Below are 18390 nucleotides of genomic sequence, written 5' to 3' on the forward strand. Positions count from 1 at the left end.
CCACAAAGATTCTAGTGTTGGGGGTGGAATAAAAGGACCCCCTGTCTCATTTATAAAGGAAAAGAAAGGAGGCCAAGTCTCACGAAAAGTGTCTCTCCTATCTGCTGTGGTGAGTAAGGTATTCCAATAGAGCCACATTCCAAATATTATTTAACCAGATTTCAATGAGGATTTCTGTAGATGGTTTCCAATATCACTGGAGCAGTCTAAACCCACAAAAAAATTGAATTTGTATGTGAGGAGTGACTTCTGTGTTTCCTGATCATACCAGTAGGCATTTTCCCAGGGCATGAGCACAGACAGCTGCATGGCACCTTGTTTTTTATTCTCTGCCCCACCTAGGAAGTGTGCAAAATCACAAAGCCAGGCAATTATAAATTTGTTTGTGCAGTATTCTGGTGCACACATAAACACACACAAACAGATACACATATAAACACCATTCTGCAGTATGCTGTAAACAGAGCACAGATGGAAAAGAAATTAAAGTAACTGTAAATTCTCAGTACAAACTTTTCAGACTGTTGAAATACATTGCGAGCAAATTTTTAATGTGCTTTGCTAATGCAGTTTTCTGGTTTTATGTAAATCTGAGGGGTCAATAGAATAGAGATAGGAGGAGAGAGAAAGAGAGAATGCACTCTGCTCTCCCATTCAGGAACATACTAGAAATAATTATGAGCACTGTCAGAAAAGAAACGAAAGAACAGAGGAAGCAATGGCAAAAGCAGAAAAGAACAATTGTTCCACCCACTCCCAAACACTGAAACGAATTGTCTGCAACCCCAAGTTGGAGCAGCTTTGACCCCAACTCATTTGATTATCGCTGTATTGGGTAAACTCAAATTTACAGGGGGAAAACATTGAGACTTGCGTTGTTTAAGGGTAATGTCATATGAACTAGGCAAATTAAAGGGAGGGAGTGGATTAAGTTCTCCTGATTTTGTCGCACATCTGAAGGGGCCTCAAGATGAGCCAATCCAGAATGCCACAAAACACCACCAGGAATTATTTTCAGATGTCATTTTAATCTGGTTTGGGGCGAGAGGTGTTTGCCCATTATTAAGCACAGTGTGGTGTAGTGGTTAAGAGCAGTAGACTCGTAATCTGGGAAACCGGGTTCGCGTCTCCGCTCCTCCACCTGCAGCTGCTGGGTGACCTTGGGCTAGTCACACTTCTTTGAAGTCTCTCAGCCCCACTCACCTCACAGAGTGTTTGTTGTTGGGAAGGAAGGGGAAGGAGAATGTTAGCTGCTTTGAGACTCCTTCGGGTAGTGATAAAGCGGGATATCAAATCCAAACTCCTCTTCTTCTTCTTCTTCTTCTTCTTCTTCTTCTTCTTCTTCTTCTTCTTCTTCTTAATTCTCCCTTGATCTCAGAGCAGCATCACATGACACTTATAATGGTATGGATAGGCACCAGCCCCAGAAGACCGAGGCTCTTTGGGCTCCCTCAACCCATTGTTGAGCCCAAATATGGCCCTGGGCGTGGAGCGATGTCACGCGCATGGCTTCAGGACTTCACGCCTCAGGCCCCTTCAGTGGGGGTTCTTCGGAAGCTGGCTCTGTTGGTATTCGTACTGTTATAACTCGAGAAGATCATAGAATCATAGAATCATAGAATCATAGAATCATAGAGTTGGAAGAGACCACAAGGGCCATCGAGTCCAACCCCCTGCCAAGCAGGAAACACCATCAGAGCACTTCTGACATATGGTTGTCAAGCCTCTGCTTAAAGACCTCCAAAGAAGGAGACTCCACCACACTCCTTGGCAGCAAATTCCACTGTCGAACAGCTCTTACTGTCAGGAAGTTCTTCCTAATGTTTAGGTGGAATCTTCTTTCTTGTAGTTTGGATCCATTGCTCCGTGTCCGCTTCTCTGGAGCAGCAGAAAACAACCTTTCTCCCTCCTCTATGTGACATCCTTTTATATATTTGAACATGGCTATCATATCACCCCTTAATCTCCTCTTCTCCAGGCTAAACATGCCCAGCTCCCTTAGCCGTTCCTCATAAGGCATCGTTTCCAGGCCTTTGACCATTTTGGTTGCCCTCCTCTGGACCCGTTCCAGTTTGTCAGTGTCCTTCTTGAACTGTGGTGCCCAGAACTGGACACAGTACTCCAGGTGAGGTCTGACCAGAGCAGAATACAGTGGCACTATTACTTCCCTTGATCTAGATGCTATACTCCTATTGATGCAGCCCAGAATTGCATTGGCTTTTTTAGCTGCCGCGTCACACTGTTGGCTCATGTCAAGTTTGTGGTCAACCAAGACTCCTAGATCCTTTTCACATGTACTGCTCTCAAGCCAGGTGTCACCCATCTTGTATTTGTGCCTCTCATTTTTTTTGCCCAAGTGCAATACTTTACATTTCTCCCTGTTAAAATTCATCTTGTTTGTTTTGGCCCAGTTCTCTAATCTGTCAAGGTCGTTTTGAAGTGTGATCCTGTCCTCTGGGGTGTTAGCTTTAACACCATCCAAGATGGATGGTGCCTAGCAGATTGAGACTGAATCCTGACAAGACAGAAATAATAATAAAAATAAATTTTATTTATACCCCGCCATCCCCGGCCAGAGCCAGGCTCAGGGCAGCTAACACCAGTAAAATTACAATAGAAACATAGTAAGGGGGGGCAATTTAAAATACAGGTTAAAATGCAATTTAAAAAGCAGCCTCATTTTAAAAGTAGCCCATAAATCAAAACCATAAAGGGAGGAAAACATAAGGGTCCAAGCCAAAGGCCAGGTAGAACAGCTCTGTCTTGCAGGCCCTGTGGAAAGATGTCAAGTCCCGCAGGGCCCTAGTCTCTTGTGACAGAGCATTCCACCAAGTCGGGGCCAGTACTGAAAAGGCCCTGGCCCTAGTTGAGACCAATCTAACCACCTTGTGACTTGGGACCTCCAAAATGTTGTCATTTGCAGACCTTAAGGTCCTCCGTGGGGCACACCAGGAGAGGTGGTCCCATAGGTACGAGTGTCCTAGGCTGCATAGGGCTTTAAAGGTCAAAACCAGCACCAGCACACGACCCGGAAGCTGTATGCCGGCTCCCTCGGCCAATAAAGCGAGATGAGCACTGCAACCCGAGTCGGCCACGACTGGACCTAATAGTCAGGGGTCCCTTAACCTTTACCTTTAAGTATAACAGTGACTGTGAAACAAGCTGCAGACGCAGAAATTGAATTATCTAATATTTTGGGTGGTTAAATGGGATTGCACATACAGCCCTACTAAAGCAACCTACCAATTCTAAACAAACCTACCAAAGTTCAAAAAATATCTGAAACCTAAATCAAGTTTCAAAAGAGAAAATTAGAGACTCTAATTTTAGGTGAGAAATACACAGGAGATATGTCATAAAATATGTTCAGTAGTGATTGTACTGTCTCATTAGAAATCTGCTTATTCTCAATAAATAGCGGGTGAATAGTAGAATTGTTGTTGTTGTTTAGTCATTTAGTCATGTCCGACTCTTCGTGACCCCCTGTACCAGAGCACGCCAGGCACTCCTGTCTTCCACTGCCTCCCGCAGTTTGGTCAGACTCATGTTGGTAGCTTCGAGAACACTGTCCAACCATCTCATCCTCTGTCGTCCCCTTCTGCTTGTGCCCTCCATCTTTCCCAACATCAGGGTCTTTTCCAGGGAGACTTCTCTTCTCATGAGGTGGTCAAAGTATTGGAGCCTCAGCTTCAGGATCTGTCCTTCCAGTGAGCACTCAGGGCTGATTTCTTTAAGAATGGAGAGGTTTGATCTTCTTGCAGTCCATGGGACTCTCAAGAGTCTCCTCTAGCACCATAATAGTAGAATGCAGAGTTCAATGTGCACATTACATAAAGCCCATTATAAATAATATTTTAGGAAAGGATTTTCAATTTGTTATAAAAAAATACTGGTTCCCTTCTCTACCTAAACTTCACTGTCACTCAAAAAGATTGTCTGGAAGATTAGTAAAATGTAAAATTCTCCTCCTAACAATCCTGCTGATAAACTTATCATGTGACATAAAAGCACCTCTTTAATTTGTAATGGTTACTAATATTTTATGTGCACAATAGCTTGGCAATCAGCTTTAAATAACAATGTAAAATGATATCCTTTTCAGGCTTTGACAGCATCACCTTATATTCCAAGTATGCTTGTGATAGTGCTGTTGGTGCCACTGCACTGAGAGATTTGTATCTTATATGTGCTGAGCCTGGGAAGGGGAAATGCACACCTTGTAAAAGTCGAAAATTCATGGAGGATAAGCTTCTCAAGATGGTTCTGCTCTGCCTCTACTGTCAAGAGGCAGCAATGCTTCTGAATAGCAGTGTTCTGGGGTGGGGGGCGTTGCAGCAGGAAGGGGAGACTCCCCAGCTCCGGCTTCTGCCTCAGCATCTGAGCTGTGCTCTTCCTATCCCCTCTTCTGCTTCCTCCTCCTCCTCCCAGCCTGCTCTTTCTCCTTCTGGCCATTCAACCCCCTGGCTCTGAGCCTTCTTCCCCTGGGGGTTACCTGGCTGGTGCTGCATCCAGCCAGTCCACAACACCTTCCAACCCTCCATCTGTTGTTGTTTAGTCGTTTAGTCATGTCTGACTCTTCGTGACCCCGTGGACCAGAGCACGCCAGGCACTCCTGTCTTCCACTTCCTCCCGCAGTTTGGTCAGACTCATGTTAGTAGCTTCGAGAACACTGTCCAACCATCTCGTCCTCTGTCGTCCCCTTCTCCTTGTGCCCTCCATCTTTCCCAACATCAGGGTCTTTTCCAGGGAGTCTTCTCTTCTCATGAGGTGGCCAAAGTATTGGAGTCTCAGCTTCAGGATCTGTCCTTCCAGTGAGCACTCAGGGCTGATTTCTTTAAGAATGGATAGGTTTGATCTTCTTGCAGTCCATGGGACTCTCAAGAGTCTCCTCCAGCACCATAATTCCTCCATCTAGTGGGGCTCAAGTATAGAATTGATCTGGCTGTACTTTGGGGGGAAATATCTCAGCCCTTTGTAAACCTAATGCTGAAATGATGATGTAGCAAATGAAAGCCAACCTTAGCGGAGGATTTGCAACACTGCAGGGTTTTGTTTTGCCCTAAAACCACATCTATTTTACATTAGAATGCAGTTTTTAAAAAAAATTCTGTAGAGCATCTTTTCCCCTCACCCCATAGAGTCTCTCTAGGCAAATGATGTTTTGATATCGTTACAGGACAAGGCTGCCAGTTCTTCTTTGGCAGGCCTCTTGTGTGCTTGATAGCTGCCTGTCAGACGGAACTATTCCCATCTCTTCTCCATGCCATGAAATACTTCATTTGCTAAGTCTTTGACTGCTGTTAAAAGCTGGGAAGCTCTGCCAGGAGAGGAAATAGTTGGCAAATCTCCAGCAATGAGTAAAACATAAGGGGGTACACACAATGCATATTTATCCAATGGAGGGAACACTATTCAAAATACTTAAAGATTTCTGTGTATTAGCAGAGATTAAGTTTTAAATAAGCGGCAATGCTTCCCAGCCAGGGTCCATAAGCTCTGAGTCAGTGACCCAGACAGATGGAATAAAGCAATGAAATATGCTTATCTATAACTGCATGCATGTTTATTTACAGCCATGCTAATGTATATAGTGTGGAAATACATGAGACCTGGGATTGTTCGTAACTACACTGAAAGCAGTAAGATACTCTCATTGATGACTAATTTGATCCACTGGTTTCAGTGGAAACTGATTCTTTTGCAGGTGTTCATACCTAAGAATAATGTGTGTGTGTGTGTGTGTGTGTGTGCGCGCGCGCGCAACATCATGGCAACAGCCTCTGCCCTGCCCCCAACCTATACACATTCACTGGATGTCTGTAGGGAACCTGTGTGTGCACAACTATTTGTATAGAGGACTCTGCACATGACTGGAAGTCCTGACTTTGCAGGATTCTTGACCATGTAGAGAACTGCCACATACACTGGCGGAGGAAGAGGAGTGCAGGGGGAGCACACCGCCCCCGATGGAGCAATCCCGGTGGGGTGCCATCATGGCTGCCCCCCCGCCCCCGGGATGCACGCCAGCCCTGCCCCGCCCCGCTCCTCTCCGCACCCCAGTGCCGGAGCCTGAAGCTCTGTCACTGGCCACATATAGGTGTTGGGGCTGCCTTTGTATATTCTTCTAATAACCCTTTATAGGCTGGAGGATGAAGGTGATCTCCCTGCATCTCTACATTTACTGTTCACAGTTCTGGATGCCTGAAAATGTCATGGCCGACTTTAGCTGTATTGTGATCTTCCCTTTTAACCAAAAATGGGGCTACAAACCTTCCTGGTGCACTTTACATTGTAGAACACCTACAATGTAGTCCTTTTGGCATGACTGGCATGGTAGTAAACATTGTTATCAAATTTCAGCCATTTAGTTGTCTTTCTGAAAACAACAACCCAGGAAAACTAACCGAATCCTACAAATGGGTTGCCAATGTTAATGTATTGTTGTAGGGGAGACAAATATCCCATGCAGTTTTTCAATCAAAAACCAGTCTAAAGATCAGTATCGTTCTTCTGTTACCACTTAAAGAGACAATTGTAATTAAGCGGGATATAAATTGTCAAAACAAAGAAATACCAGGTGGCTTTATTTTGGGACACTACCATCCTGACATACATCTGAATCTGGTTTGGGATCTAATAATATACTCTCTGATATTGTCTATATCTGTTTCTTAGTTCCTGTTTAGGAATTAACATATTGGGGTAAAATAATGTCCCATTGTGATTTTTCAAGGAAAACTGGATACAGAGAAACAAATTAAAATGCTCTTCTTCGATATGGCTTTGTTTGGGACATTTTGCTGCCCCAAATTTTATTGGAATTTGGTTTGGGGAAGAAAATACCTGATAAAATTAACTATGGGATGATATTTAATCTTTCTTCAAAGGAATAACTGATTTAGCCATAGAAGGTACACAGTGGTACCTCGGGTTAAGAACTGAATTCACGTCCTTCCACAGTGGGGACATTGCTGCAATGCAGGAATCCCAGCTAAAGCATCCATGGCAGATGGCCATCTAACCTTTGCTCAAAAACCTCCCAGAAACAAGAATCTACCGCCTTCTGAGGGATTCCTCCCCATTGCCAAGCAGCTCTTCCTGTCAGAAAGTTCTTCCTGAAGTTGAGTTGGAATCTCCTTTCCTGTAACTTGAAGCCATGGCTTCAGGTCCTGAGGGCCTCTGGAGCAGGAGAAAACAAGCTTCTTCCCTCCTCCCGTTGACGGTCCTTGAGATATTGACAGGGCTGCATGGTGTGGCTCTCATATCCATCTTCTGAGAGAGAGAGCAAAACCTTTCTCTCTCCCCTTTCTCCACCCCATGCAAAATTGCAAGGGGTCAGTGCATCTGGCTGGTAAGAAGGAGGCCGGAGTTTGGAGCCTGGACAGGGCTGGCTGTGGGCAGGATCCTGGCATTGCCGGGGGTTGGACTAGATGATCCTTGGGATCCCTTCCAACTCAGCCATGCTATGATTCTATCCAGCAGATAAGGAAGGGGCAGGAAAGCAAGATGCAGAACAAGGGGAGACACAACCACACACCGCAGCAGCACACTCTGGCCAGACTCACAGTGGCCTCATCCCAGCACACTTTGACCCCCCTGACTTTATTTCTATTAATTCAGTTGCCTGACAACCCAGCTGCCTGGCCCCTGTGTGCCAGCTGATGTCACAAAGTGTGGCTTTGCAAACAAGCCTTATATGGTCCTGCAAGAGGGATGCCTGTCAGATGATAGTGAGAGACTTGGCAAGATCCTTGCCCATCACTGATCATGAATAGGAACTGTGAAGGTAGGAGGAGCACGAGGCCCAGAGGAGTGGCATAGAATTATTATTATTATTATTATTATTATTATTATTATTATTATCCTCATTATCATTATTAGCATCACCCATCACTGGTGCATGTGGCTTGGCTCCCTGGCTTGACTTGTCAACAGCTGTAGATAGCTTGCCAGGTCCCTGCCTCTCAGAAATGCAGCTCTGCAGACCTAGCCCCTTTTCATGCTGCAGGGCCCCCCAATGGATCCTTTGGTTTTAAGGGAAAGGCGTCTTGCAGACTTCATCTTGCATGGGACAGGAGGTAGCGAGATTTATTTTGTGTTATTTGTTTGCACCGTCGCTGCGCGTGACCCTTAAGAAAGAGGTTCCTGCCCCGAGGGGCTTACAATCTTTAATTTGACACAGGGAGGGAACAGGGAAAGGTTGAGGTCCAAGGTGGATCCTGAGTCCTCCTGCGAGACAGAAGTCAGGGTCTGTGAGTTTAGATTTTGGGATCCCTGGACATTTCCCATCTGTAACCTCTTCCTCTGTTTTCACAATAGGGTAATTAAGGTGATTCTATTAGAATTCCCAAGTGAATGTCAAGCAGGGAGGGAGGGGGAAAGAGAGAGAGTGGAATTCTGGTGGAGATGGAAGGTTGGAGGAGGCTTAGAAAGGGAGAGTGAATGTTGGGGGGGAGAGGCTGTTTAGAGTCGGTTGAGAGTGGTGGGTTCTAGAAGGGGTGCACTTGGTGGGGGACCTGAAGCTGGCCTGGGCAGCTCTTCATGATCAGAAATCCAGTAGTAGGATCAAGTGTGCCCATCAGTGACCATGAGAAGGAACTCTGAAGGTAGGAGGAGATCCGAGGCCCAGAGGAGATGAGTGGCATAGAAATATTATTATTATTATTATTATTATTATTATTATTATTATTATTATTATTAATAGTGTCACCCGTCACAGGTGCATGTGGCTTGGCTCCCTGGCTTGACTTGTCCACAGATGTTGAAAGCTTGGCAGATCCTCATCTGTGGTCCCCAGATTATATTTTCTGTTGTGAATGTCTGGTTGCTTACAAGGTTGAACCATATGGCCTTTCCATGGCTCTACAGTGGTACCTTGGGTTAATAACTTAATTAGTTCCGGAAGTCCATTCTTAACTTGAAACTGTTCTTAACCTGAAGCACCACTTTACCTAATGGGGCCTCCTGCTGCTGCCACGCCACCGCTGTGCGATTTCTGTTCTCATCCTGAAGCAAAGTTCTTAACCCGAGGTACTATTTCTGGGTTAGCGGAGTCTGTAACCTGAAGCGTCTGTAAGCTGAAGCGTCTGTAACCCGAGGTACCACTGTATGTGAAATGATAATGGTACAATACACTGTATAATATAGCAAGGATTCTGACACCATCTTAAAATATGTTCATAAGTAAATAAGCGAAAGCTATTATCTAATTGGTTGAAACAGTAATAATTTATTCATTTGATTCTAGTTCATAAGGGATGTTGTGCCCCAAATTAAGCTCTGCTTAACGAGTCTTGTGTAGCTGCTGCTGTTGCTGCCCAGGAGAACTCAGAACAGCGCAGAGTTCTTTTTAAAATGTTTTTTTTTAATTTCTTTTTCACTCTTTTTAATTCTTTCTGGTGTGGGGGTTGGGATGGATGTTTAGTTGTGTTTGGGAATTTGTTTAATTTTGGTATGTTTGTAACTTTTACTGTTTTTGGTTTTTATTGCTGTCAGAGCTGCCCGAGGTCCCAGCTCACAAAGGACCAACGCCGCTTCGTTGTTAAGTACGAAAGTCTTTATTGAAGTTCAGTTTCACTTCCAGAGCCGCAGCGTGCAGCTCTACGTCTCAACCTTTAGACCGCTGATGCTCCGTCTGAGTCTCCTCCCCCCAGACACCAGTTTAAGACTCTAGCCTTGCTCCACCTCTTCCTCTGTTCTTTCCGCCTCTGGTTCCGCCTGTCCGTCGGGGTCTCGCCCTTTCTAGACTCTTCTGACGCTGAATCCCCTGAGCCTTCCCCCTCCCTCTGGCGGGCTTTAGGAGCTGGTTCCCAATCCGGGTCTCCTGCTGTCCCCCGCGCCTGTACATTTGAACTTGGCACGCGCGCCCAGCCAGCAACTTTCCTCCTGACCGTTTCACTGCTGCTGTCACTGCTTCCCCCTTCGGGGAGGCTAGCTGCAACTGACCTCCCCTCCGTTCCCCCACTCTCCGATGGAGGCGTGGTCAGCCCTGACTCATCTTCTCTCCCCGCTGGAGGAGACGCTGGTCCTGACACCTGTGACTCTTCCCCCCCACTACGCTCTGGTGGGGAAACTGGTCCTGATCCCCTGCTGCTGCTTTGGGGTTCCCCGCTGGCTCCTTGTTTCTGGTGCGTCCCCCCTGGCACCCCCTTGCCCTGACCATCGGCGCCCCCTTCTGGGAATCTTCTGATTCGCTGGAGAAGCTCATGGAATCTCTCGGGTCACTGTCATACTCCCCTACGCTGCCCTCGGATTCTTCCCCTTCGCTCTCCATTTCCTCTCTCCCCTGTGCTCCTGCTCCCGAGCCCCTGACAATTGCGTTATTGCTTTATTTTATTGGTTTTTGTTTGTTTATTTTTGTTTAATAGGTTTTATTTTCTTTTTAAAGGGAAGGAGTCAGGGCTGCCTAGAGTGGGTCCCAGCCAACAAAATGGCTGGGGCAGGTTCCACAAGGGGGATGCACTGGGACAACCAATCTCAGTGATCACGGGTAGGAGGAGGAGTTACACTAAGACCAGACCATGTCATTACTGAGGTGGCAGGTTTAGTCCTTGTTTGAGGACTATCCCTGCTTCTGGTCTTGACTGGACGGATACTGGAATCAGCAAGGGATACCCACATGACCTGAAGGTGCTGCTGTGCCTGCAGACTGTCTCACCAGAGTGGTGCATGCTCTGGTTATCTCCCGCTTAGACTACTGCAATGCACTCTATGTGGGGCTACCTTTGAAGGTGACCCGGAAACTACAACTAATTCAGAATGCGGCAACTAGACTGGTGACTGGGTGCGGATGCCGGGACCACATAACACTGGTTCTGAGAGATCTGCATTGGCTCCCAGTACGTTTCCGGGCACAATTCAAAGTGTTGGTGCTGACCTTGATAGCCCTAAATGGCCACGGTCCAGTAGACCCGAAGGAGCGTCTCCACCCCCATCGTTCAGCCGGGACACTGAGGTCCAGCGCCGAGGGCCATCTGGTGGTTCCCTCTCTGCGAGAAGCCAAGTTACAGGGAACCAGGCAGAGGGCCGAGGGCCTTCTTGGTAGTGGCACCCACCCTTTGGAACGCCCTGCCACCAGATGTCAAAGAGAAAAATAACTACCAAACTTTTAGAAGACATCTGAAGGCAGCCCTGTTTAGGGAAGCTTTTAATGTTTGACGCACTATTGTATTTTAATATTTTGTTGGAAGCCGCCCAGAGTGGCGGGGGATGCCCAGCCAGATGGGCGGGGTATAAATAAGAAATAATAATAATAATAATAATAATAATAATAATAATAATAATTATTAAGTTCTGTATCCCTAGTGGGACTATTGAGGTCCCACTTCTAAACATTACCTGCTCTGTACCATTGGATAAGATGCCCCCCCCAAGAAAACTTACAGAAATTTGGAAGCAATATTTAGCATAGCGTGATGGACTGCATGAAGGGAAACAAATGTAAACTAAGAAGATCTTTGAATTCTATTTGGATGATTAAGAAAAGTTATAACTTTATTCTAAATTTAATTTGAGATGTTTTGTAACACGCTGTTTTTAACGCTACAATTTTATATTTGATGTTTATTATTGTGAGCTGCTTTGGGCACAGATCACTGTAGAAAAGCAGCATATAAATTAAACTAAATTAAAAATACAACAACCCAAAGTTTTACTATTGAGGCAATAATGTTGCAACAATAATACTACTTACTGGTTAATATATATTTTTTGCAAACATCTTCCCAAAACACAATAGGCTGTTTTCAGTAATGTATGCTTGTATATGCACACTTCACACCAGTATATACCTTTTGTACACACAGTTTGCCTGGATAACTGCATAGCCAGTTTGGGAGAAGTATGAGTATCAGAGGATGGCTATGTTTTGCTTCACATCCTGATTCAGAAAGCGGAAATTAGCTAAGTTTCCCTTTAAATGTGAACTGAATCAAATTTCTTTTCCATCCCTACCCAGCAGTTCATCCTTTTATAAAATGTATGGTGTTTGTTCTTAAAGTTCAGCTGCCAAATAAGTGATATTTAAGAAGATTTCTGGAATGCAAATGGCAAGCACAAGGTGATGATGTCATTGATAGAATTGCAAAAATATGTTTTTTAAATATATATTGCAAGATATCTGTTCCCATCTTCACAGACAGCTGAACATTGTTGTAACACCCTCTTTTAATTTTAGAATTGTATGAGAGAGATCTTAAAACAATTTTTTGCTGCGGGTAAAATTTTGAAATTCAGATAGTTCAGAAAATATTTTATTATCCTTTATTCAAAGGAAAATAGTCATAATATGATTGAAAAGCATATCTTATTTAACAAAACTCTGCTGGCTGCTCAGAGACAACATAAACTGAACTTCTGGCAAGCATCAGATATCCCATGAGACACGAGCAGTCAAATGCAAAACATACAACACCGTGTTGTAGTTTTTTTATAAATCAGAATAACACTGTAGAATAAATGAATAGTGATCATTACTTAAATCAAGAAGAACTCAGTAGTACTGAACCAGCCAAGGTTTTGGTACTTCGGGTAAAGAACTTAATTCGTTCTGTAGGTCCGTTCTTAACCTGAAACTGTTCTTAACCTGAGGTAGCACTTTAGTTAATGGGGCCTCCCGCTGCCGCCGCCACGCGATTTCTGTTCTCACCCTGAAGCAAAATTCTTAACCTGAGGTACTATTTCTGGGTTAGTGGAGTGTGTAACCTGAAGCGTCTGTTACCCGAGGTACCACTGTATGCTGAAATTTAGAATATCATTAAATGGAATTTTCAAAGGATTCCAGCTTTATATACCTAATATCTGTTGTACAATAGTGTGAACACCCAGAAAACAGTTCAAAATGAGAAACAACTACCAGACTTTTAGAAGACATCTGAAGGCAGCCCTGTTTAGGGATGCTTTTAATGTTTGATGTACTACTGCATTTTAATATTTGGTTGGAAGCTGCCCAGAGTGGCTGGGGAAGCCCAGCCAGATGGGTGGGGTATAAATAAGAAAATATTATTATTATTATTATTATTATTATTATTATTATTATTATTAACTCTAGTCTACAAAGCTGCAATTTCACAGCTACAAGCAAGTGCTAACTGTATCAGTGCATCTCTGAGGACATACAAAGCGGGGCTTGCTAAGCCTCCCTCCTAACTCCTCTTGATGCAAAGGAGTTGTAGATCTGTCACAGTACAAGGACTTGTTTATATGATTGTGTGTCCCAAAGACTGGATATTCTAGGTTAGCACCTTCAGTTAAAACACTCTTGAACAAATAATCTCACAAAATAGTTCACATGAGCTTTTGCTCTCCAAAGCCAATTTATGAATAAAGTAGCCAAATATGTTTCGGCAACCATCCTCTTCAGCTGCCAGAAATAAAAAGGTAAAAAAATACAAAATTGACAAGGCATCTTCTGGCAGTATCTGTAGAAAGCAAGTAGGCTTCAGAAGTTGTAGGTGATCTTGCTGCCAGCATATATAAATGATTTTTATGTGGCTATATAATATATTGATGAGCCCTGCACGTTTATTGCTGGAGTTTATTAGCTGTTTCATTGGAGCAGGTCTGAATACTGCCATAAAGTTCTGTTGCTATTACTGAAGAAGTTGCCAGTCAAAATGCACCTGAAAGTTTTATTTATTTATTTATTTATTTATTTACAAAATGGCACCTGAAAGTGCCATTTACATGGCACATTGTTTGATGAATGTTCATTTAACTGTTTTGTGATATTTTAAGAACAATTTGTTAATTTTATTTCTAGTGCAGATGCACTAATTTTCTGGCACGGTACACTTTTTGGGTGGATCTCAGATTCTTTTTGTCTACATAGTTAGGGCTTCACAGGATATTTTTTGCCTGTCACAAATCTATCTCATATTACTTAGTGTATATCATTGAACTTAATTATCCTTTATATCATTCACAACACTCATACACACACACACACATACACACAGTGGTACCTCAGGTTAAGTACTTAATTCATTCCGGAGGTCCGTTCTTAACCTGAAACTGTTCTTAACCTGAAGCACCACTTTAGCTAATGGGGCCTCCAGCTGCTGCCGCGCCGCCGGAGCACAATTTCTGTTCTCATCCTGAAGCAAAGTTCTTAACCTGAAGCACTATTTCTGGGTTAGCAGAGTCTGTAACCTGAAGCGTATGTAACCGGAAGCGTATGTAACCTAAGGTACCACTGTATAGAAAAGAGTCCAAGTTGTTCGGTCTGGTTCACCCCTTACTTCATTCCCTACATAATCAAATTATGGTCCTGGCATCTCAGTGCAACTGATTACAGTTTAGGATACTGACAGATACCTGAAACGCCCCTCCCCCCCAGTTCATACCTCAGGTTGAATGTGCTTCGGGTTTCGCCGCTCACGCATGCGCAGACGTTCAAAATGACATCATGCGCATGCGCGGAAGCAGAAAACACGACCCGCGCATGCGCAGACGTGCCGTCGCTTGTTATGTTCGCTTCAGAATGCAAACGGGGCTCCGGAATGGGTCGCATTCGCTTCCCGAGGTACCTCTGTAATGGCCATGTAGGGTTTTTTGAAATGGCACTCTCAAAAGATGTCTGCATGCGGTTTGGAAAGATGTGTATCCTATGAACACCTGACTTTGCCCTATCCCCAGACAGCTGCAGCTTCAGCCTATCAGTGACACACATACTTTATTGTGGGCCCATCTAAAAAATTATACTTTGTGCCCCCTGCTCCAATTTAGTTTGGGTACAGGAGAAGCAATTCAAGCCATCTTTCAGGTCATTTCACTCCTCTGACAGAAGCAGTGTTTATATACAACAATCCAAGTTTCTGGGAACTTCAGCAAAGGTCCATTGGGGGCAGCTTAGATGACAATTTGAAAAATAGCTAAAGGTAAAGGGACTCCTGACCATTAGGTCCAGTCGTGGCCGACTCTGGGGTTGCGGCGCTCATCTCGCTTTACTGGCCGAGGAAGCTGGCGTACAGCTTCCGGGTCATGTGGCCAGCATGACTAAGCCGCTTCTGGCGAACCAGAGCAGCACACGGAAATGCCGTTTACCTTCCCGCTGGAGCGGTACCTATTTATCTACTTGCACTTTGACGTGCTTTCGAACTGCTAGGTTGGCAGGAGCAGGGACCGAGCAACGGGAGCTCACCCCGTCGCGGGGATTCGAACCGCCGACCTTCTGATCGGCAAGTCCTAGGCTCTGTGGTTTAACCCACAGCGCCACCCGCGTCGCTCCAATTTGAAAAATAGTGATACACAAAAAGTGCACACTGGCAGTAGGACAGCCTGTCATTGCTATTCTGCTCTTAAATTTAAATAACTAGTAGTGGGGGGGGGGAGGGAGAGAGTGCAGCCACCAGGGCGAGAAAGTTACAATCAGGGCTTTCCAAGGCAAAAGTAGCAGGAAGCTGGAAGTCTGATGGCATGAGACATGTGCACTGATGTCAACATCAGACCCTCCAATCGTCCCTTTTTTCCAAGGACAGTCCCAGATTTAAAGAAGCCATACTGGTTTCTGATTTTATTCCACTTTTTCTTAGGACGTCCCGTTTTCATTGGAAAAATAGTGGAGGGTATGGTAGGATGTTCTTATTTACATGGGAGAAATGTTGGAGGGTATGGAGTTATGTGACCCACCCATCTCCAAGCCAAGCAGATAAGTTACTATACAACATTTAGAAGACATCTGAAGGCAGCCCTGTAGAGGGAACTTTTTTAATGCTTAATGTTTTATTAGGTTTTTATATATGTTGGAAGCCACGCGGAGGGGCTGGGGCAACCCAGTCAGATGGGTGGGGTTTATTATTATTATTATTATTATTATTATTATTATTATTATTATAATATAGGGCACCCCTATTTTCATCGGAGAAATGTCGGATGGTATGCATGTCTCAGGCTTCAGGAAATGTTCACTAAAGGCTTCTCTGATTGGTAGCGGCAGGTCTGTTTCAGATGTGGCAGGCTTTCGTCAGAGGAAAAGAAACAGATAAAAAGAAATGATCAAATAACTGTCACATATGACAATTTTCTGTTGTTTTTGAGATCCAGCGCCGAGGGCCTTCTGGCGGTTCCCTCATTGCGAGAAGTGAGGTTACAGGGAACCAGACTTCAGGGAACCGAGGGCCTTCTCGGTAGTGGCACCCACCCTGTGGAACGCCCTCCCTTCAGATGTGAAGGAAATAAGCAGCTATCTTCTCTTTAAAAGACATCTGAAGGCAGCCCTGTTCAGGGAAGTTTTTAATATTTAATGCTGTATTGTTTTTAACACTTGATTGGAAGCCGCCCAGAGTGGCTGGGAAAACTCAGCCAGATGGGCGGGGTATAAATAATAGATAATAAGAAATAATAATAATTGTTGTTGTTTATGATACTATTAAGAAGGTATTAGGGCTTTGTGGGTTTCCTAGAGCCAGCAGACCATTGTGTACCACACAACCAGCACTCCTCATTGTTAGCTGAATTTTGTCAGAATCATCTCTGCCCCCCCCCCTGCAGCTGTGAGAAGTCCGAGAGAGGAGGGGAGAGGGAGGGAGGGAGGGGGCAATGGTAGCTGGCAATCCAGACAGCAACTCTAAAGAAGGTGGAGTTGCAGTTGCCAACTGCTAGTTTAAGGATTAACAGGCAATCAAAAGTTGGAGATCACAGGTTAATCATTTAGAGAGATGTCATTGTGCTGTGATTTGTGTGCGTGTGCGTGCAAAAAAAAAAGCTGTTTTATTGCTTGCGATACTGAAATATAATATTGTCCATCTGCTCATCTACAGAATACTGGTTACAAAGAGCTGCAAAAAAATGTTTTCAATGCATTTCTCTCCGTTTTTCAATCCATGCTTTTGGTCATGAAGCAGCCGAATATACAAGAAGGCTCCAGTTCTAGTTCAAGGCCTGTGGTGCAGCACATCTCATGGATACATTTCCCTGTACATACAACTGTTTGAATGAATTTTTGAAGTGACACTCAACCCTGTTGTGTTTCACAGATAAAAAAAACAAACTATCCATCTGGATATACCATTATTTCAAGGTGGGGTGGCTGTTCTGTTCTTCCCTCCCCACAGAAGAAGAATCATGCTCAATTTTCTACCAACATAATTATGCTGTCACCTAAGGGCAAAACTATGTTCTATATTAATACCTTTTCTTTCACAAAAATTAGCTTGGAGGGTCTCCAATCAGGACTGGAACTATGACTAATGTAGCCACTTATGCATCACTAGTAAAGAGGAAATGCATCAATAAAAAGGAAGGCAATAATATTTGCATAATTGGCACAATATTTGCTCATGCCAATGTATATGTATAGGTGAAATTTAGAAGTAATAGGAATGCAGACCATCTCACCACACTAGGCCACATTGGGGTCTGTGTATCCAGCTCAGTCTGCTGCCTAGCTGCTGTTGTGAAGCTTCAACACCCCGCTTTCCCCCTTGTATGGTTCTTATATTTTAAACAAGACTTGGACTGGATAGCCTTCAAACAGAAGACTAGAATGCCCTTCATATAGAGGATTGTTCTCTGCATAGGACAGAATGCCCAGTACCTATGGTGAAGGCTGAGGTGTGTTAACTCCCCCCACCTCCCAGGGTGGTTTCCCTGGAAAACACCCCCTGAAAGCTGTTATTTGCCCCTGAATATGCTATTTTTGGGATGCGGGTAGCACTGTGGGTTAAACCACAGAGCCTAGGACTTGCTGATCAGAAGGTCGGCAGTTCGAATCCCCACGACGGAGTGAGCTCCCGTTGCTCGGTCCCTGCTCCTGCCAACCTAGCAGTTCGAAAGCACATCAAGTACAAGTAGATAAATAGGTGCCGCTCCAGCGGGAAGGTAAACAGTGTTTCCATGCACTGCTCTGGTTCACCAGAAGCGGCTTAGTCATGCTGGCCACGTGACCCAGAAGCTGTACGCCAGCTCCCTCGGCCAATAAAGCGAGATGAGTGCCGCAACCCAAGTCATCCACGACTGGACCTAATAGTCAGGGGTCCCTTTACCTTTACCTATGCTATTTTTAGTAGTTTTGCAGGAAAAATTTTCAGCCAGAAAATGGCACATGGGGAAAAATTAAGCTCTCATGGATTGATGAGCCAGTGTGGTGTAGGGGTTAAGAGCAGTGGACTCGTAATCTGGTGAACTGGGTTCGATTCCCTGCTCTTCCACATGCAGCTGCTGGGTGACCTTGGGCCAATCACACTTCTCTGAAGTCTCTCAACCCCACTCACCTCACAGAGTGTTCGTTGTGGGGGAGGAAGGGAAAGGAGAATGTTAGCCGTTTTGAGACTCCTTTGGGTAGTGATAAAGTGGGATATCAAATCCAAACTCTTCTTCTTCTTCTTGATGTTCCCACAGTTGCTTTTTGTTGCATAAGTGGCGTGGCCAGTCTTAAACATGGTAGTTTAAGCA

The 18390-nt window shown here is 44.5% G+C and overlaps 1 protein-coding gene across 5 annotated transcripts in view; it reads left to right on the top strand.

Moving 5' to 3' along the window:
• GLIS3 (GLIS family zinc finger 3) overlaps window positions 1-18390 on the top strand; it is a 187927-nt gene that overhangs the window by 60799 nt on the left and 108738 nt on the right. The window lies entirely within an intron of this gene.

This window comes from Podarcis filfolensis (genome assembly GCF_964270895.1).
Source record: "Podarcis filfolensis genome assembly, chromosome: 17".
NCBI classification, from domain to species: Eukaryota; Metazoa; Chordata; class Lepidosauria; order Squamata; family Lacertidae; genus Podarcis; species Podarcis filfolensis.